Consider the following 22,466-nt stretch of genomic DNA (forward strand, 5'->3'; position numbering starts at 1 on the left):
TTTTCAAGTGACAACTGGACTTTCTGGTTTTTCTTTGAAGATGTTTTGCTTCTAATCCAAGGAGCTTGTCAGATTATATTCATGAACTGGAATGGAGCATGATAACAAGGTCAGCCAATGAACAGGCATAGCAACTAAATCAGCCAATGAGAACTGTTTTGGAAACTGAAACTAGAATTAGCCTAGGCTGGAAACTGAAACTAAAAGTAGCATAGGCGTGGCTCTATGTTAAGCTCTGCAGCTCTGAAGCTATGTTGAGCTCTGAGTCTGTCTATTGAAAATGAAACTGCTTCTCTCCTCTTGTTTGCCTACTGAACTAAAGTAAAAGAGAAACTAACTTGCTTGTTGAAGACTGGAGCTCTGCTCTGAAGTTACTTGCAACATGTTTCTGTCCGAGTTTGCTCCATGTTGGAGAAATCTACAACTGGTTTATAAAATCTACTTATTATGTTTATAAAGATGTTAAATGAAGCATCAGCCATCTGTTTTTATTTTTCTGGCGCTGAATTAACATTGCAAAACTACTAATAAAGCTTACAACTTTCCTCACCATCCAGTCAAAGTTGAAGAAGTTTCTTGGTTGAGAAGCAAAACGTCTTCAAAGAAAAAACAACAACAGAAGGTCCAGTTGCCTCTTGAAAAAAGCACCTTTGGGATCTCATTCAGGGGTGGGATTCTGCCGGTTCGGACCGGTTCAGGTGAACCCCTTGCTCCGAAGATAAGCTGTCTCCAAACTGGTACGCTGCGATGATCATGTGGGCCCACCCACCTGCCCCTGCGCTGTACTGACCTTTATTGTCCCAGCTGATTAGCATGGAAGAACGGATTGCCACTTGTCAGCTGTGTTGCTCCCCCAAAGTAACAAAGTAGGTTTTGCATTATGTTGATGCACACGATCACCAAACCGGTTGTTATACTGGCAGCATCCCACCCCGATCTCATTTTTTTTGTTTTCTGGGGATATTGTGCCAGCCATACAAAAGATGTTCAGAAATAGGGGCATCCATTAGGCTGGTCAGAAAAGACAGATTAACAGAGTTGGAAGGGATCTTGTAGGTCATCTAGTCCAGGGTTCTTGAACCTTGGCAACTTTACGACTTGTGGACTTCAACTCCCAGAATTCCTCAGCCAGCTTTGCTGGCTGAGGAATTCTGGGAGTTGAAGACCACAAGTCGTAAAGTTGCCTAGGTTGGAGATCAGAGGTAGTATTCAGTAGGTTCTGACCAGTTCTGGAGAACTGGTAGCAGAAATTTTGAGTAGTTCGGAGAACCGGCAAATACCACCTCTGACTGGCCCTGCCCTCATCTATTCTCTGACTTCCAAGTCTCAGCTGATTGGCTGGGTCTTCTTTTGTTGCCCTGCATAGGAGAACGAAGATGGAAAGCAGGTTAGTGGGGTGGGGAGGGAATAGGAATTTGCAGTATCCTTCCCCTGTCATGCCCACCAAGCCACGCCCACCAAGCCACTCCATGCCCACCAAGCCACATCACGATCACCCAGCCACGCCCACAGAACCGGTAGTAAAAAAATTTGAATCCCACCACTGTTGGAGACACCTGATCTAGTCCAACCCCCTGCCCAAGCAGGAGACCTTGCACCATTTCTGACAAATGGCAGTCCAATCTCTTCTTGAAAGCATTGATTTCAACCATGTGGTCCAACAGTTAGCTACTGCATTGTATCAGCCTTGTATGACCAGCAGATTAGCATCCCAAAATAAGATGTGTGCTCACTGTGCTCTTTTAGTGACATCTTCTATCAGAGTCAAATATGGCTGCTTGCCTCCAGCCAGTTAGATAACCAGTTTAGTGCTAAGTACAAAAACAGGCTGTGGCAGTAAAGCTGCCTAAATGTTTAATGCATGTATATCAAAGGTGACTGAAAACTCACCGCAAGTCACAAACCATCAAGATATAAGCTGAAAGTGGAGAGAGTGGTTGACTCTTAGCCCTAAGCCTATAAAACTATGGTGCTTCTTTTGATACCTAATTTCTACTAATTGTCCAAGTCTGCTAACTGAACGGAATAAACTGATTCAGGAGGGCATGCAATTACCCAGGAGACATGGGAGGAGTTTTTCCTTGTTTATACTTTTTTTGCAAATGCATTTATGCAACTAAGCCATTACAAACCTCAGCACAGCATTTGATTCTACTCCCCTGGTTTTCTATATCTTGCAAAAGTTGGGAGCATATGTATCTCTCTCTGTATCTCTCTCTGTCTATTCTATCTAGCTATCTATGGAAAAGCTGCACAAAAGTGCACATATCCCTATAAAATGCAAAGCTATAACATAAATTCACAGGTTCACACTATAAAAAAGGATGTTGAGACTGGGAAAAAGTACAGAGAAGAGCAACCAGGATGATTAGAGGACTGGAGGCTAAAACATATGATGAATGGTTGCAGGAACTGGGCATGGCTAGTCTAGTGAAGAGAAGAACCATGGCAGCAGTGTTCTAACATTTGAGGGGCTGCCACAGAGAGGAAGGGATCAAGCTATTTTCTAAAGCACCTGAAGGCCAGGTAAGGAATAATGGATGGAAACTGATCAAGGAGAGAGATTCAACCTGGAAATAAGGGAGACATTTTCTGACAGTGAAAACAATCAACCAGTGGAACAGCTTGCCTTCAGAAGTTGTGGGAGTACTCAAGGCTTTCAAGAAGAGAATCGACTGCCATTTGTCAGAAATGGTGTAGGGTCTCCTGCTTGGGTGGGAGGTTGGACTAGATGACCTACAAGATCCCTTCCAATTCTGTTAATCTGTAAGTTATGAAGGAAGGCAAGATTCTCTCCACCCCATTCTCCCACGCACAAAAATGTTGTCTATGAATTTGAAGGAGTCATAAACTGACAATATATGTGGCTGAAACTGAGCAAATAAGTGGGAGATACCAATGGCTGCAGACATCACGATGTCTTTGGAACTCAGCTTCAGAAGTGACTTGGAAGGAGCTGACTCATCTCTGAATGCTACTGAATTTTAACCCTCCTTGTGACACCTCAACGGAATTTATCTCTCTTTCCTTCCCTATTCAGTTGCTTCTTCTGCTCACCTCATCTTTCTCCACTTCCCCATTCCACTTCTCTTTCCTCCTGTCTTCTCACCTAGGTTTACCAGATCTTAGCTAAAAAACAACAACACTCTGGACCACCTCTGGATAGTAACAATGAAATATGGATAACCCTCTCCCACACCCCCAATTAATGGTTATTCCATTTTTGGTAGACCGGAGCTAGAAGTTTTAACTTCTCTTCTTCTTCTTGGTTGGGGTTTCTTTGGAGAAAGTGAGGGAATAATAGTGTATGTACACAAAAATACAGATGCCCAGTGCAAGTGTTACAGGGCTTTTGTGTGTGTGTCAGTGTGTCTGTGTCTCTTTCTATATGTGCATCCGTGTGTGTGTGTGTGTGTGTGTGTGTGTGTGTGTATACATGATATTGCAGAACTTCAATCTCTAATTTGAACTCCAATGAGTTCTGATGTATTTCATATTACATGGAAACATTTCACATTTCATGCAGTGTATGTCTCTGTTGTGTATATATATTCTATATTCTATCTTTCTTTTTTGAGGGGAGACAATTTTAACATCAAGTTTGTCTTGCTTTTGAGTGAATGCTTTATTAGATAAAATTACAAAACCAAAAGGATGTATTTGGAGAAATGCATGCTAATTTTTTTTATATAGAACTTAAAAAAAATCCTCAGTCCCAACAAATTGAATATGACCCTTTTGCAAAACAGAAGAAACTCAAAATAAATAGAATTTGACAAGCTCACAAAAATAAGAAACCCAGAGTGAAGGAAAGTGACCTGTCCTGCCACTCTTGGTGTGGCTCAAAGGTCCAAGAAGGGCTTAATACCAAGGTTGGATGGTTGACTCTAACCCCAGGAAAAGAAGATCATGTGAATTGAATATTATGTTACAGGCTGAAAACAAGTAATGTACTAGACACAGAGATTTGTTTTCTTCTTTGTGAACAGTTGCACAATTCTGGGGATTCATCAGCAAAGGAGTGGTTGTTCTTTTTGATGCATCAGTCAGTGCTTTACTGCAAAAGACAAGATAGTGGAATGCAATGGAATGTACTTTGATCTGTACCAGCCCTGAAAATGGTTTGTTGTATTTCAAAATCAGTTTCAAACCCCAACTCTTCAAAGTCAGATGCATGGAAGATACCAATATTATTATAGGAAGTGCTCTGGAGTGGTTCCAGCATTAATTCCAGCGTCAGTTTCAACAACTATGAAATAAGAGACAGGTAGCCCTTGATTTACAACAGTTCATTGAGTGACTGTTCAAAGTTACAACAGCACTGAAAAAAGTGACTTATGCCCATTTTTCACACTTATCACCATGGCAGCCTCCCCATGGCCACGTGATTTACATTTGGATGCTTGACAACTGGTTCATATTTATGACGGTTGCAGTGTCCTGGGGTCATGTGATCACCTTTTGCAGCCTTCTGGAAAGCAAAAACAATGGGGAAGCCAGTTTCATTTAACAACCATGTTACTTATTTAACAACTTCAGTGATTCACTTAAATAAATGTGACAAGAACAGTCGTAAAATGGGGCTAAAATCGTTTAACAAATTTCTCACTTGATAACATAAATTTTGGATTCAATTGTGGTCGTAAGTCAATATTGTTCTTGCTTCTTACATAATAATATTTCTTACTGACAATGAAGATAATTTAAAATTATATGTATTAACTGGATTATCTGTTGAAACTCAAGAATGTCACTTATACAGCATATTGCTGAAGTAATTGGCTGATTTCTCCCCTCTATACTGGCTTGCAAATCCCTCCCCTTACATGCAACCCAAATCATCCTTGCTCCTTAATTACTGGATTCAGGGTTTACATGAGCATTGGGAGCTTAATGAAGTCTGCACTATTTTATACTAAGAATCAATTAATTAATTGGAGAAGAATCTGTTGGGTTGCCCAAACCCTTTGCAAACTGAAATGCAATCAACACCAGTACTCACACTTCTCTTAATTTTGCAATCCAGTCCTTCTAATTAAAAACAAAACAAAACAAATGGCTTTCCACCAAAGTGGGCAACTGAGAAGAGTTGGCTTATTCCCTCATGTCTATTCACCAATGCATGAAAACCACAAAATTCTCATAGTAATTCTTGTATTTGCAATGCAAATCCCTAACACTTCTAGAAAAGGCTGTGATATAGTAGTGGGCCTCAGCTCACGAGAGAGCTACTGGGACCATTAAGTGTTTTGTTTTTTACAGTGGGACCGGTATATCGAGGCAACCTGGTCTACCCAATTATGGGACAAAGCATTCTGCTTCCTCTTTCACCTTTCAGTCCCAATCCAGGAGCCTTCGCAGGCACTCGCTTTTGTGACAAACTATTTTTTTGTGTTGAATTTATGTTCTAGTCTCCCTTTATTTCTTTGTCAGTAAACATAAATTCAACACACAAAAAAAATACTGGGATCATTTGAATTAAATGGAGCAGTTTCAGCTAGGAACAGGCTTAATTGCAGTGACAGTAAGAGAGTTCAATCAGAGTCATGTGTGGCTGTTTACAAGAAGCTGTAGCAGATGCTTCAAGAAGGGAAAATCCCCTGAAAAAGCCAGATCCAGGCTGTATGTGCTGCAGCATTGCTGGGCTTTTCCTGAGTGTGAGAGAACGATGTCACTCATCTTGAGCACACTGTGTGCTGTACCGACAGGCTGCTAGGGTGCGGTTTACAGTCACACACGACACACAGCAGTAGAGCTTGTTTGGCAATCTTTGGAACTGGCCTAGTGACTTTTGACACAGATGCAGAAGAGTTAAGCTCCATGAACCCTTTCCTTGAGTCTTTGCAAGTATTATTTCTCCAACTATTCATTCACCTCTTGCAAGGAATCAGAACAGAAAATAACCCAAAAAGTAATGTTAATGTTGTAATTCAGCATCCTGAATTTCTTATTTTCTTTTTAAGGGAAGTTTCTCATGAGGACTTTGAGGTGGGAATTCACACCTTCATCACCGTGCTGTTGAAATGTACTTGATGATTTTGAAGACCATCTAAAAGCTGCAGTTGGTCCAAAATGCAGCAGTCCAGTTATTGGTGTACTCATGTACGCAAGACTGAACTGGCTTCCCATCATCTTCTGGGTGCAACTCAAAGTGCTGGTTATAACTTTCAAAGCTGTACATGACTCCGCATTGGAGTACATATATGACCACCTTCTTTGATTTGCTTGACTTATGTGTCTCAGGAAGAACTGGTGTGTGGTTCTCCACTTCTATGGTATGAGGTATGGAGGCTTGCAGGAGCAGTTTTTCTATTAATGCACTTCTTACTTACTCTTACTGTCAGGGCTCCAATAAATCCACCCTCATTCAAATCAAAGGTCTCTAGCCGCATCTCAGGGAAAAGTAAATTGGTTTATTAGAAGTTGCCATGTTGGCGAGTGGCTGGGTGCAGCTGATACTAAATTACATCATACATTTCTCCTTGACCCTGGTCTTTTCCCCATCCCCTGTGTCGTGTCCGTCGAGAAAGGAAGCTCGGAGTCAGTGACTGGGTTTCAGCTCTTTATTGGCTCCTGATACAGCTTAAACTTGAAGGGAAAAACTGCGGCTTTTTATTCCCGAGCCGCGGCGGCGGCCAATGACACCGCTGAATCTCCCGCGATTAGTTTCCACCAATCGCGGGGATTCACTAACGGACCAATCAGTGCGGCTCGCTCGACCAATCCGATCGCCGCGCGCCTTAACCAATCGCGACGCGGGCTACGAGTATGTAAATTGACTTGTACAGAACACCCCTCCCCTCTTGGTTCGGTCCTCGTAACGTAGTCCCGTAGGTAGGCGGGCTTCGTACTTGTCTATTTGACTTGCGCAGCTTAGTTGTTGTTTGGTTCCCGGCCGGTTCGGTCGGGACTTCTGTTCTCTTGGCCCTGTCGATGGAACCCCTGGAAGGTGTCGCTGGGCCTCTTGTTGCAGCTCCCTCCCGGTCTACCCGGGTTGGTCGAGCTGCGACTTTCGCCGCTCCTGCCTGGTCTTTCCGGGCTGGTTGAGCTGGCCTGGCTGTTCCTTCCTGGTGAGACTTCGGGCTGGCTGTTGACTGGTGAGTATTGCTGGTTAGTTCCTATTTGATCCTCTGTATCTTCCCTCCCTCTTGGTTTGTGTTATCGGGGTCGTCTGTGTTTGGTTGCGTGTCGGTTGTGTTTTTTGTTCTTGATCTTATTTGATCGATGTGGCGTTTCCATGTTTGTCCGTCGGTTGTCTGTAGTCGGTAGGAGTGGGGTCCTGTCAGTTGGGTTATAGTTGCCGGTACCCATAGTGGGTCTCCGGTAAGGTTTTTTGCATAGACTGCGTCGCCTGGTGTAAAAACCCGGTGCTTGCTAGATGAGTCCGGGGGTTTTTCCGGGTTGTATGTGGGGTGTAGTCTGTCGAGTGGTGACCTTAGTTTTCTCCCCATTAGTAATTCTGCCGGGCTTTTGTTAGTCGTTGTATTAGGGGTGATATGTTGTATTAGGAGCATTTTATTTATTTTTTCTTGTATGTCCCGTGTTCGATCTTTTGGAGGGTTCTTTTTGTAAATTGAACCATCCGTTCTGCCCTACCATTGGCCGCCGGATGCGCCGTCGCTGTCAGTGCGTGTCGTATGCCTCGTTCCGCTAGGAATCTTTCGAATTCCAGCGAGGTGAACTGGGGCCCGTTGTCTGACACGATGACATCCGGGAGACCGTGGGTTGCGAAGAGTTTGTTTAAGACCTTTGTTACCGCATCTGTTGTGGTGGTCTTCATGTTGCTTACCTCCAGCCAGTTGGAGTAAGCATCCACCGTGATGAGGAATGTGTTCCCTTTTGTGGGCCCGGCAAAGTCTATATGGAGTCTCGACCATGGTCCCCTGGGCGTTTCCCATTCTAAAATTGGTGCTGCGGGGGGATTTGGTCTGGTTTCTTGGCAGCGCGAGCACTTGGCTACCCAGGCCTCGATCTCCTTGTCCATACCTGGCCACCAAGCATAGCTTCTGGCTAAAGCTTTAGTCCTCACAATCCCGGGTGTCCTTCGTGTAATAATTGTAATACCTTCCCTTGCAGTTTTTCGGTATGACCACCCTGTCCCCCATAACAAACAACCTTTCTGTAGTGACAGTTCTGTTTGCCGGTTTCGAATGTCCTGAATGCATCATCGCTGTCTTTCTCTGGCCATCCCTTTGCTACCCAATGTAATACCCGCGCCAGACGCTTGTCTTTATTAGTCTCTCGGGCAATGTCTGGCGCGGTTATGGGTAGGTCCGGCAATGTCTCTATGCTGAGGGTGGTCGTCGTGGGAGCTGGATCGTCGTCTAGGTCGGGAAGCGGCGAGCGGCTCAACGCGTCTGCATGGGAGATCGTCTTACCCGGTCTGTGTGTGAGCCGGTAGTCGTAGGCGGCGAGGAACTCAGACCACCTTGTCATCCTGGGGGATAGGATGTTCGGTGTGGCCTTGTTCCCCGCCAGGATGCCTAGCAGCGGCTTGTGGTCTGTGATGAGGGTGAATCGGCGGCCGTAGAGGTACTCGTGGAACTTCTTTACTGCTGCGACGATGGCCAGTGCCTCCTTATCTAATTGGCTGTAGTTTCTTTCGGGTTTGCTGAGTGTTCTTGAAAAAAGCGATGGGTGCTTCTTTTCCGTCTGGGAGTGTATGGCTGAGGACAGCGCCGACGCCAAATGGTGAGGCGTCGCATGTGGCGGCGATGGGTAGGGTCTCATTATACTGAATGAGAACGGCATCCGAGGTGAGCAGGTCTTTGGTATTCTTGAATGCGGTGTCCTCCCGTTTTCCCCAGGTCCATTTGGCCGTCCTGTCCAGGAGCCTATGCAAAGGCTCCGCCGCGGTCGCCTTTTGGGGCAAGAACACATTGTAAAAATTTAGCAGTCCCAGAAATGCCTGCAGCTCTGTTTTGTTCTTGGGTGTGGGGGCTTCCTTTATGGCTTTGACCTTGCTTCCGGTTGGGTGGATGCCATGTCGGTCTAGGAGGTACCCCAGAAACTCGACTTGCTCTGTGTATAGCTGGCATTTCTCTTTCTTCACCTTTAGCCCGGCCCCTTTGAATTTTTCTAGTACCTCCCTTAGGCGACCCTCTAGTTCCTCCTGGTTGGCTGCTGACACCAATACATCGTCAAAATAGGGAACCACCCCCTTGATTCCTCGCAGCAGTCTCTCCATGAGGCTCTGGAAAATTCCTGGGGCTACGCTGACTCCAAACTGGAGTCGGTTACAACGAAACGCTCCCCGATGGGTGACTATTGTTTGCGCCTCGGCGGTTTCTTCATCGACCGGCAGTTGCTGATAGGCTTGCGCCAGGTCGAGCTTCGCAAAGACCTTGCCCCCCCCCCAGCGAGTGCAATAGGTGTTGCACTACTGGGACGGGGTAGGCGCTTTGTTGCAGGGCGCAATTGAGGGTGGCCTTATAGTCCCCGCAGATCCTTACTGACCCATCTGGTTTGACTGGGGTGACTATAGGGGTCTCCCACCGGGCGTGGTCGATTGGCTGCAAAACCCCCTGTTTTACGAGTTTGTCAATCTGCTCGTCTATTTTCGTCCGGAGTGCAAAAGGCACCCGTCGGGGTTTTAGGCGTATGGGGGCGACATTTGGGTCTAGGCTAAAAGAGATAGGGGGCCCTTTGTACTTGCCTAGGGTGCCGTCGAATACTTCTTGGAAGTCCCTCGCCAGCTGCTGCTCCCAGTCGGCCTCTGTGGTGTGGTTTACTCCCGTGACCTCGATCCCGAGTGGCGCGAACCATTGGAGTCCTAAAAGGCTGGGTCGGTTCCGGTCCACGATAGTCAGGGGAAGTTTCGCGGTGCGGTTTTTGAAAGTCACCACGAACTGTCCGGTCCCAATGACGGGGATGCGGTTCCCCTGATAGTCCTTGATGATCAGTTTCTGGTTCTCCAGTCCTTTTTTCTGGATGTTTGGCACCAGGCGCTTGAGTTCTTTCCAGGCGACCATGGAGAGGTAGGATCCGGAGTCTACCTCCATCCGGCATGGTTCGCCCTCGATGCTCACCTCCACGTAGACCTTCCGGGCATCCGTGGTTTCGGCATGGCCGATGGTGACCGTCTGGTGGGTTTCTTCTCTCTGTCGGCCTTCCCCGCTCCGTCGTCCTCGGTTGTCTCGGTTCCAGCGATAGTCGGCTTGGCGATCTCTGGTTCTCGGGGGGGTGTCGTCTCGTCCCCGGTTGCTTGGTTCTCGCCGGCGGGGCTGTGTGTCTTTTTGAGTCGGCAGACTCGGGCGATGTGGCCCTTCTTGTTGCAATGCCGGCAGATCGCGTCGATAAAACGGCACTCGGATCGAAAGTGGTTTCCCCCGCACCCGGCGCACTGGTTCCCCGACTTACGACCCCGTTGATCTCGCCCGGTCCCGTCCTGTTTGTAGTCGGTGGGCGTCTTCCTCCTCGTCCGTGGTATCGGAGCGGAGTCCAGGTCCCCGTGGTGTGTGGTGGTTTCTCGTCGGCTTGTCTCGGGGTTTCAGTGTGGTCCCGTTGTCTGCCCTCCGAAGTCTGGCTGCTGACTTCCGGGTGGCTTCGGCTGCGGAAGCTTCGGCCAGGGCGTCCCGAGGTCGATGTTGCCTTTCGCCATCAGTCGACTTTTTAGTGCCTGATCCCTGAGGCCTAGGACCACGCGGTCTCGGAGGACATCGTCCAGGTCCCTGAACTCGCACATCCCCCTAGGTCTCGCAAGGCGGCTATAAAGTCGCTAATGCTCTCGTCCTGCCGCTGGTTTCGCCGATAGAACTCATCCCGCCGGATGAGGATGGGCACAGCGGGGGCGTAGTGGTTCCGAAGGAGTGGCTCGAGATCGGCCCAGTCCATCGCCTTCACGTCCTCTGGCTTCGCGAGGGCTTTGGCCATCTTAAACACTGCGGGCCCGCAGTGTGTGAGGAAGACGGCCCTTTTCTTCTGCCCGTTCGCATCCTTCAAATTGCTACTTTCGAGGAACATCAGGAATCTATCCGTGTACGATTCCCAGTCCTCGGTAGCGGGGTTGAAGGGTGCTGGTGGGGTCATGCTGGCCATCTCGTCGGTCCTTTGTCTTCCTCGGGACACGTGCTCGGTGGTTATTCTCTGGATCCCACCTTCGTCGCCAGTGTCGTGTCCGTCGAGAAAGGAAGCTCGGAGTCAGTGACTGGGTTTCAGCTCTTTATTGGCTCCTGATACAGCTTAAGCTTGAAGGGAAAAACTGCGGCTTTTTATTCCCGAGCCGCGGCGGCCGCGGCCAATGACACCGCTTCGAATCTCCCGCGATTAGTTTCCACCAATCGCGGGGGATTCGCAACGGACCAATCAGTGCGGCTCGCTCGACCAATCCGATCGCCGCGCGCCTTAACCAATCGCGACGCGGGGCTACGAGTATGTAAATTGACTTGTACAGAACACCCTGGATGTGACTTCTCCAATGGGACACTTCCATCTCCAAGAGTCATCCATCATGCTCTCCAATAACTTTATGCTCTGACAATTTTGGGCTGCCGGGGTGATTATCTAGGCATTTCAAGAATGCCTTGTTTTCCCCCACTCCCTTTTTCTGGCAGCCAAAAAGACAAAAGGAGTATCTTTTTAGTTGACACTTACTTACTTATTCTTTGCAATGACCTTGCTCCAAAAATTCAATCAAACACTGCTAGCATTTTGTAAGTAACTAAAAACTTATACATAGCTTAGTGATTGTTCAAAGTTATGAAGAACCTCCCAAAAGCTATGTACGGACTAGATCTGGCGTTCTGATGACTACACACACACATCCATGACAGTGGTGAGATTCAAATTTTTTAACTACTGGTTCTGTGGGCGTGGCTTGATGGGCATGGCAGGGGAAGGATACTGTAAAATCTCCAGTCAGAAGTGGTATTTGCCGGATGTCCAAACTACTCAAAATTTCTGCTACCGGTTCTCCAGAACTGGTCAGAACCTGCTGAATACCACCTCTAATCCATGATCATAGGACTACATTTTGAGTACTTGGCAACAGGATCACCTTTACAGCTGGTTGCAACATTCTGCAGTCACATGACTGCAATTTGTGATGGGGTGTTGTTGTTGTTTTTTGGTGGTTTCTAGCCTTTTCAGCAGTTTTTGCCAAAATACACGCAGCAGAATACATGCATTCATTTAACAATTATGGCATTTGCTAATAAGCGCTGCAAAAAAATTCATAAAATTGGGTGCAGTCACATGGATGTCCCGACTTATGACTGTGATAACTTACAATGGAAATTCCAAGCTTCGTTATGTTAGTAAGTCAAAGACTACCTATTGAATACTAAAAAATAAAAGTTATTTCAGATCACCTTTGAAGCATGAATTATTGCCACTGGTTACTAATTAGCTGATCTGTAATTGGGGTAAATAAGGCCTGTTTGGAGTAGCAGTTAAGGCTAGAACCTGGGAAACGCCAAGACCTGTTTTACTTCAGTCATAAGGCCAGCAGGGTGACTGTGGGCCAGTCAATGCCTCTCAGCCCTAGGAAGGAGACAATGGCAAACCATTTCTGAAAAATCTTGCCAGGAAAACTGCCGGGATTTCTTCATGCAATGTCTGAGAATTGGACCCGACTGAATGGAAGAAAAATTGAGGGTCAATTGTTTTTTTTTATTTTTATACTCATACTGTGATTCCTTTATTGTATTTTATGGACGTATTGTAAACTGTCAAGAGTCTCCTTTGATTGCTCCTTTGATTATTTACTAGAAATAGAAAGAAAGAAAGAAAGAAAGAAAGAAAGAAAGAAAGAAAGAAAGAAAGAAAGAAAGAAAGAAAGAAAGAAAGAAAGAAAGAAAGAAAGAAAGAAAGAAAGAAATCCCAACACTTGAAAGAGGCCAGCATCAAGCATAATACAGTAGAACCTCTGGTCACGAATGCTTCTGACCACGACCAAATTGGTTTCCAACCAAAAAATTCACTTTTTTTTTTCAGCCAATTTTCCCTTCCGCACCAATTTTTTTTGGGGTAAGTGCCAAATTTCCAAAATTAGGTTTGGGTCACAACCAAATCGGGTTACGACCAAAGTTATGGAATGAATTATGGTTGTGACCAGAGGTTCTACTGTACTTGAGAATTAGGAATTGGGTTCCAAGTGGTCAGGAACTGGCTCTTCACGTAATCTGGACAGTTTTGATAATATGAAGAAAGGAGGGAAAGCATGCCAGGCCTGGCTTCCAGAATTCTTTCCAATTCTTAATACAGGTAGTCCTTGACTTATGACTGGTCACTTAGTGACCTTTTGAAGTTATGACAAACGTCCCCAAAGGGGACCTATGACCCAGTTTCAGAGTTCTGATGTTGCCCCTATCCTGTGATCATATGCTCACCTTTGGAGCACTTATAAACTGTCCCGCATTGATGGCTGTTTGTAGAGTTCCAGGGTTAAGTGTAATGGTGGTATTGTTGAGGTTCGCCAGCAGCCGGTGCAGACGGCAGAGGTATCAGACAGTGAGGAAGAAAGGGAACCAGCCAGGGAGTTTGGAGAGGACTTGGACGAGGGTCCTGCATCCAATGCAGGGATGGGGCCAGGACCAACTGAAAGTGGGGTGCTGCCTTTGGAGCCTTCAGAGTCTGGCAGCAGTGAAGCAGAGTACCCAGGGGAGCTTGTTCCCAGTGCGCATGTGCGCAGAGCTGCTAGAAGGTGAGAGCAGCTGAAGCAGAAGGAGCGATCGGGAGTAAGGCTGGGAGGTGATTGCCCCTCCCATAAGGGATAAAAGTCAGACCTTAATGAGGAAAAGCTTTGCAGGAAGCAAAGCAGTTCAGTAATTTCTAAGTTTGTCTTGAAGCTCTGTACTCTGGTCATTTTTTTCTGGGTTTTTTGGTTGGTTTATGTTAAGCCTTAATTGGATGTCTGTTTGTTGGCAGCATTCAACAGCACTGAAAAGTGTGCTCTTATCTGGAGGAACTGTGCATAATTAGTTTTGGCTGGGAATGTAAGTAATTCCCAGCGTCACATCAAAATAGGTTTTCCTTTTAAATTCAGTTTGTGTTTTATTAAGTTCGACGAAGCCTGGGTCATAACAGGTATTCTACTGATTCAGCCCAGTTCAGCCAAACCGGTAGCTCTGACGATCAGCTGCTGGGTCCTCCCATTCTCCCCGGCTCCATACTGACTTTTATTTCCTGCTTTTCAACTTCAGCTGCTTTGCACGGCACAGCCAATTGCCATGCACCAGCTGTTTTACGCACAGGCCTTGCAGCAGAAGGTGAGTTGCACATGCTGTGCATGTGTGAAGCCCTCATGCATGTGCAAAGTGTGCACTCACACCAAACTGGTAGGAAAACTTTTTGAAACCCATCACTGGTCAAGTGACCACAATTCATGGTATTTTTGCTGGAAGCTGGCATTTACTTCTAGTCTATGGCAAAACCAGCCCACAGTAAGCAATAGGTTCGCTTAACGACCATGGCAGCCAATGACTTTGGTGATCGCTTGAATATCTGCTGCACCAAAATGTCATAAAAACAGGCCCAGTCATATGGTGGCCTGCATGACGAATCTCACAAATATAACTGAGCCTGTCACCATTGCCGGGCTCAATTTATAAGTGAAGGCCTCCCTGTAGTAACTCAAATCTGTGCCTCATGATCAGGAGTAGGGGGAATTTGGAATGGAGGTATCAGCAGAATCCTGACCCACAGACCAATTGCTTCCTGAAAGTACCTACATGAATTTGCTTAAGGTGTTCTCCAAAACATAGAGATCAGGGCAATATAACTACAGAAGTGCCTGTGATAGCAGTAGCAATAGCACTTAGACTTATATACTGCTTTATACTGCTTGATAGCCCTCTCTAAGTGGGTTACAGAGTCAATTATATTGGCCCCAACAATTTGGGCCCTCATTTTACCGACCTGGAAGGCTGAGTCAACCTTGAGCCTGGTGAGATTTGAACTACCAAATTGCAGGCAGCTGACAGTCAGCAGAAGTAACCTGTAGTACTGTGCTCTATCCAATGCGCCACCGTGGTTCATCATGATCCCCCAATGCTTTGAGACGAGTACCCAGGTTCTGCTAAAATGAGTCATGAAATTATAGAATGCGAACGAAAGGAAAAGTTGGTAAGTATATGGAGACTAACTGTAAGGAATGACTAAATAATGAATGTCAATTTAATTTAGGTTAAATTTAAGTCAAGCAATTGTTATCCTAACCTTACCTTACCTTTCTTTCTACTGCAGCCCCTTACATATCTCTCAAAGGCAGAGTACAGTCCCCAAAAGCTGGGGATATAGTTATCCTATAACTGAAATTATAAAAAAACATGCACAGCACGTTTTAAAAAATTGTTTATGTGCTTTGCATCTGGGATGTGAGCTGTGGAAATGGAGCCAGAATGAACTTTCAGTCAGCAAAAAGCCAATCAGAATGAAAGTGAAATTATCAGATTGACCACAGCTAAATATACCACATATATATATACATTGCATAAACACATAAACATGCTATAACTGGGGTTTTACATTCAGAAATACTTCTGTATCAGAGGGAAATTACAAAAAAAAAAAAACCCTTCCTTCTAATACTGCTAAACCATTTGTGTTATTCTAGTGATGAAACGGTATAATTAGTCCATGAAATTATTAGAACTACTTTTTCAAACATTATTTTATTTCATGTATATTAGAATAGAATAGATTTCTTTATTGGCCAAATGTGATTGGACATGCAAGGAGTTTGTCTTCAGTGCGTAAGCTCTCAATATACATAAAAGATATAAGTGATGAATCATAAATAAATATTAAATACATAAATGGAAATTATATATTGAAGTGTTTATGAAATGCAAACCAATCATTCTAGTATTTCTAATAGTTCAAGTTTCTAACTCCTAGTGAAGAAATGACACTAAAATACAGTTTGTCCTCAATTTGGGTTTGTCCTTATGAACTACAATGGTGCAGTGGTTAGAGTGCAGTACTGCAGGCTACGTCTGCTGACTGCTGGCTGTCTGCAATTTGGCAGTTCAAATCTCACCCGGTTGACTCAGCCTTCCATCCTTCTGAGGTAAGTAAAATGATGACCCAGATTGTTGGGGCCAATATAATTGACTCTGTAAACCACTTAGAGAGGGTTATAAATAGGTACATAAGTCTAAATGTTATTGCTGCTGCTATCACAGGCACTGCTGTAGGTCCCCAAGCTAGGAGTTTAACAGCCCTGCTTTAGAGCCATAGTGTGGAAAATGAGTCTCACTGATTAATTAACAGATTTGTTGGGCAATTTTCAATAATCTTGGCTTCCTCTTGATGCAGTTGTGAGGTTTTGTGCATATTGAAGATATCTGTCTACAATCTTGCTATCACAGTAAAATCCAGTGTGCTCCAGTGCAGTGGAAATTGCCTAGTGATTTCACTGAGAAGCTCAATCAGTGACATCTGCAGAGGAGAGGAGCTCACGTTGACTTAAACAGTAATCACATTCTGACACAAAATTTCCTTTGTGTGATGATCCTAGATGCAAAGGGCAACCTTATTCAGAATTAACAAAAGGATCTCACTGGAATTGGCAAGCTTTCAAACCCAAACCATTCTGTGATGCTGTGGATTGAGTCCCAACCTGTTCTTCTCCATTGAGAGCTGGATAGCACTTCAATGACGTCCAAGGTCAAGATGTATAATTAGGTATCATCAGCATATAGATTAAACCTGGCCTGATATCAGCAGATAATCTTGCCCAACAGTTTCATGTAGATATCTATGTAGAAGTCAGTGTGGAATCCTTTGGTACCTGCCAATTAAAGGGTCCTGGGCTTGATCCCTCTTCCTAGATGTTGCTGGGCTCAATTCACTTTCAGAGTAGACTTAAAGCCATCTCTTGTGGTTCCCACTGTCACCACAGTCACACATCACTCAGTATGAATCATAGACTGAGAAGGTCTCTGAGTCTAACCTGTTCCTCTATGCAGCAAATGTTTCTCAACCTCTGGTTAAGAACATAATTGTTGTCCAGACTTCTTAAAATGTCTATGTTTGACCATGCTTTCTTTTGTGAGACCCTTATTTTTTTTCTCCATCTTGTTATCCTAATTCCTATTGTTGCTTAACTTATTCTACCTGAAAATTCCTTCGGATAGTTTACTCAACTTTCTTTTCCTCTCCTCTCCTCTCCTTTCCTTTCCTTTCCTTTCCTTTCCTTTCCTTTCCTTTCCTTTCCTTTCCTTTCCTTTCCTTTCCTTCTTCCCTTCCCTTTCATTTTCTTCCCTTCCCTTATCCCTTCCCTTGTCTCCCTTTCCCTTTCCTTCAACAGAATTAAGGATTCTATTATATTGTAATACATATTTTTTTGAAAGGTAATTGTACAGTTGTGCACTTTTTATTCCTCCTCTTCATTCATGTCTCCCATAAATCATTCATAATTTTTAACTATGCAAAATGGCAAATAACATTTTGGTCATTCTTAAGCATTATTTCTCATCTCACTTTGACTTATGATATGCCCTAGGTCTACGCTGTCCACTCCAGAGATTCTGGCAGGTATGTTTTAGCAGTGTATTGGCTTTATCATCAGAGAGAACAACGATGGAGTGGGGGAAGGGAGGAAGGCGTCAATTAAATTGTCTTGGCAAAGGATTAATACAAATATAATTCAACAACGGTGCAATTTGAAAAGACTTGTAAAGATTTATACAAGTCTGCATGTGTTATCTCCTCATAATGAGCTTGCTTTCAAAAAAAATATCCTAGTTTGATAAAACAAAAGGGTTGGTGCCATTAAACTAGATAATTTGAAGGCAAGGTTTTGTTCTTCTCAATACACACTCCAGAACTGGAGACTGAAGAAGGCACTGCTCTATAGACCGGCTCTATATCTATGAATGATACCTTCTACATCCAGCCCCCTGCTACTTTTTCCAGGCAATTATTTTAGTTGAAGAAATAGCAACATAGAGAGTTAAGACTGTGTTTTCTTTGAACTTTCTTCTTTCTTAAGCCCTTAAAATGAAAAATAGATTCTTCTCACGTGCATGAGGCATAACCAAGCAGGCAGGCCTTGTTTCCTTTTGATTTTCTTTATAGAGTGATCATAAGATTTTTTCCAATGTGATTTTCCTCTGTTGGTGCTAATTATAAAGCTGGTAACTTGTGTTTTTGAAGTAGCCTAGATGTTCAATAATTCAGGCAAATGTCATACAAGACAGTGAGAAGAGAAATCAACAATCCCAAGATAAAAGAGGTTACACTGATTTTCTGTCTCTTCTGTTATTTTCCTATTTTGGGTCTGAATCCAGGTAAGGCAGCCCATTCCTTTACTTTATGCAAAGCAATAGCCCAGCTTTTAATGATCATCTCTTCCAGTGTTAATCTACAAGTGCTCAGCACTCAGTGAGCAGAGCAGAAAAATAGAAATCACTTCCAATACAGATTACTGCATTGAGAGTTTGCAAGTGAGATATAAGCAGAACATTATCTTTAATATTTTAGTAGTAGTGCAGGAAATATTATTTTTTTAAAACCTCAGAGATTATGTGCAGACTTTCTGTGTTTACCTTTCCACACCAACCATTTAAATGTTTATCCTTGAAACTAACCAAGGGCCCTCCTGCCTTCTCTTGACTGGAGAAGTTCTCTTCGAGGTCTTATATTAACTAGAAATCACATTGTCTTGAATTTTCTCAAAGTCATTCAATGCAACCAGATACTTTGCATTTTGGTTCAGGTTAGATGACAAAAAAAAGCTGTACATCTATGCTTTTTGGCTAGTCCATTGACTCAATAAGTTATATTCCCATGCTCATTGGATTCTGAGTATTCTCATAAATGCACACTTTGGAGGTTACTTAAAACACAACCCTGCACAAATGTTTCCTTCCTTCCTTCCTTCCTTCCTTCCTTCCTTCCTTCCTTCCTTCCTTCCTTCCTTCCTTCCTTCCTTCCTTCCTTCTTTTTTTCCTTCCTTTCTTCCTTCCCTCCCAATACTTGAATTCCCTTTTTCCTTGGAAAAGAATGAGTAACAACAATGGAAATCAGTTGGGTGGTGGAATAGACATTCCAAAGACACACATGGCTTGGATGCAGGGGTGGGATTAAAAAAATTTAACAATCAGTTCTGTGGGTGTGGCTAGGTGGGCAAAAAGGGAGACCTCAGCCTAGTTGAAAATTACAGACCAATTTCTTTATGCTGTGTCACCTGTAAAGTCATGGAATCAATTAACCAATCCATTATCCTCCACTTAGAGACAAACAACCTACTCTCCAATAAACAATTTGGTTTCAGAAAAAAACTATCCAGTAATCTGTAACTCTTACACTGCAAAAACATATGGACTACAAACTTGATCAAAGCAAAGCAATAGACACAATTTACATAGACTTCTGTAAAGCCTTTGATTCAGTGGTACACAACAAACTACTCCTAAAACTAAAATCTTATGGTATCTCTGGACATCTGCATAACTGGATAGAAGCATTCCTGTCAAACAGACAACAAATGGTCAAAATTGGGAGCGTCCTATCAAATCCTGTACCTGTCAACAGTGGTGTCCCCCAAGGCAGTGTTCTAGGACCAACTCTCTTCATACTCTACATAAATGACCTCTGTGGTCATATTAAGAACAACTGCATTCTTTTCGCTGACGATGTAAAACTATTCAACACCACTGACAATACTGCTACCCTTCAAAAAGACCTCGACTATGTATCAGAATGGTCAAACAAATGGCAACTTCAAATCTCAACAAATAAATGCTCTGTCTTATATATTGGCAAAAAAAATCAGAAAATAAAATACAAACTGAATAGTCAAGACCTTGTTGATGATCCAAACTCTGTCAAGGACCTTGGAGTATTCATCTCTAATGATCTAAGTGCTAGAGTCCACTGTAACTACAGAGCCAAAAAGGCATTAAGAGTTGTTAACCTAATCCTGCATAGCTTTTTCTCCGGTAATATCACACTACTAACTAGAGCATACAAAACATTTGTGAGACCAATACTTGAATACAGCTCATCAGTCTGGAACCTGCATTACATATCTGATATATTACACAGTTGAGAAAGTCCAGAAATATTTCACAAGAAGTGTTCTCCACTCCTCTACTCGTTGCAGAATACCTTATGCCACCAGACTTGAAATTTTAGATCTAGACAACCTAGAACTACGCTGCCTTCAGTCCGATCTAAGTATAGCACATAAAATTATATATTGCAATGTCCTACCTGTCAATGAATACTTCAGCTTCAACCATAACAATACAAGAGCACACAATAGATACAAACTCAAGGTAAACTGCACCAAACTTGATTTCAGGAAATACGATCTTCAGCAACAGAGTGGTCAATGTCTGGAATACTCTATCTGACTCTGACTTTCTTCCCCAAACCCCAAAAACTGTTGGGGTCTACTATTGACCTCACCCCTTTCCTAAAAGGTCTGTAGGGGGCGTGCATAAGCGCACCAACGTGCCTACCATCCCTGTCCTATTGTTTCTTTTTATTTTTCTTATATGAATCCATTTCATGTATTCATAACTATGTATATACTTATACCTGTTATCTTATAATCGCTTGACAAAATAAATAAATAAAATAAATAAATAAAATGCCATGTGACAGGGTGGGCGTGGCTTCTTTTGTTTTTTGAGGGGGGTTTTGGCAGCAACTCCCCCTCCCCATTTTTGAGGCCTTCTGGGATGTTTTTGCTCCTAGAAGCCTTCCCTGGGACCAGCCAGGGGCATGATTTGCCGGTTCTCTGAACTGCACAGAATTGGTAGAATCCCACCCCTGCTTGGATGTATGGTCTCTCAGTCAAAGAAGTCAACTCACTATAAAGGAGAGGGATTTTAATCATGCAGTCTCAGCTTGCCTTTTATATTACTTTTCTTCCCTTCCCTCCTGGAAACCCTTGAATATGGTTGTTGGGGAAAGGGAAAGAAACCACCAGCCACGCTCTTGAGGAGCAAGTGAAGTATAGAACTGTCCCATCTACCTTGGCATCTAGAGCCAACATGGCAATGAGTGGAACCCACTTAATTCATTTCTCTTATAGCTGCAGTACTTGCAGTGAGGAATTTTAGAGGCCTCTTAGAGCTCCATTTCCTCAATCAGCTGCATTGACAATGCTCTGCCTAACAGAGGAGGGGGCCTCAAAGTAGTTAACTAGGAGTATCATGAAATCGGAACTACTGACACTGCCTGAAATCCCCTAGTTGTTTATCTACCCTACTTCCCAAATCCCTGGATCTACTTTACTCAGTGCAATATTTCATAGCAAGTGGGCTAGCAGCCACATCTGGTAGCCCATGGGAAGTTTTAGCATTAGACTTCCCCAACAACCACAGCACAAACATAAGTGAGAGAGGCTTAATGGATCCTTGGTGAAGTTTCCCATTACCTTTGTACAACATCTTCGAAGTCATCCAATCACCATTGTGCCAAAATAAGAGTAAGGCATACAGACTTCCATACCTTCTGAGATTTTAATTTTTTATTTGATTTGTCAATCACTTACAAGATAATAGGTATAAGTATAAACATAGTTATGAATACATGAAATGGATACATATAAGAAAAATAAAGAAACAATAGGACAGTATAAAGGTGAGAAAATGGCCTCAGCTGTTCAAAGAGTGCTCCCCCTCCTATTCTGAATCTAACCAAAATCAGCTTCAAAACATATAAACCATTGTTTGGGAGGCCACTCTGGCAATTGCAGAATCAGAAACATGAACGGCAAGAGAGGCTCAGCAATGGAGAAGGCAAATTTCCTGCCAGGGTTGTTTCCTGCTTCTTCAAGTATAGGCAAATAGCATTTCAGTTCAGCAGTGAGAAAAGTCCCCAGAATGGACTTTTCCAGAATGGAGCATAATGGTGTGAATCTTGCCATGAGATTTTGCTTATTGATATTACTGGTTTCACTTCTGTTTTGATGTTATTTAAAGACATTGCCATTTAGATTTTGGTTTTTCTCCACCCATCCAGATCACACTGGTTGCAGCTCTCTTGCTCAACTTGCCACTGGCCTTGGGACTAAACAACATAGTCAGGAGGGAGCAAGAATGAAGCTTAGATCAACTGTCATGCTTTTGCCTACAGAATATATGAGCTGCCATCATCACACCGCTTGATCACAGGAAAGTGTTGTTGAACCACATTTATTGTATTAAATGTAGGGTGACATTGACAAGGGAAATCAGTACATAACAGTTTCTTTTTAAAAATATTTTCAGATGTTCCAGATTAGACCTTTAACTCACACTCAACCCAGCTACAAAGTCACAAATGGCACTGTCGTAATTTCAAATGACATTGAGAGTGTCATTTGAGTATCAAACTCAAGGCCCAGGGGCCAGATCCAGCCCATGGGGTGTTTAGATCTGGCTCACAGGGCTGCCCTGGAAACAGCGAAGGACCAGCCTGTGGGGCCTCTGTCAGCAAAAATGGAGCTTGTGAGGGCTGCACACAGCACTCCCAAGCTGCATTTTCACTTCCAGAGGGTTGCAGGAGACCATCCCAGCCAAAAACAA

At 43.8% G+C, this 22,466-nt stretch overlaps 1 long non-coding RNA gene across 1 annotated transcript in view; it reads left to right on the forward strand.

Moving 5' to 3' along the window:
* The window catches only part of LOC148131100 (uncharacterized), a 58,232-nt gene extending 36,030 nt beyond the window's left edge, over positions 1-22,202 (forward strand). The window contains exons 3-4 of the long non-coding RNA XR_015748320.1: positions 17,447-17,478; positions 21,922-22,202. This is a non-coding gene — a long non-coding RNA (uncharacterized LOC148131100). The remainder of the gene's footprint in view (positions 1-17,446; positions 17,479-21,921) is intronic.
* The last annotated feature ends 264 nt before the right edge of the window (positions 22,203-22,466 follow it).

Source organism: Notechis scutatus, chromosome 3, assembly GCF_049901735.1.
Source record: "Notechis scutatus isolate UNSWTSFEM ecotype Mainland chromosome 3, rNotScu1.2, whole genome shotgun sequence".
NCBI classification, from domain to species: Eukaryota; Metazoa; Chordata; class Lepidosauria; order Squamata; family Elapidae; genus Notechis; species Notechis scutatus.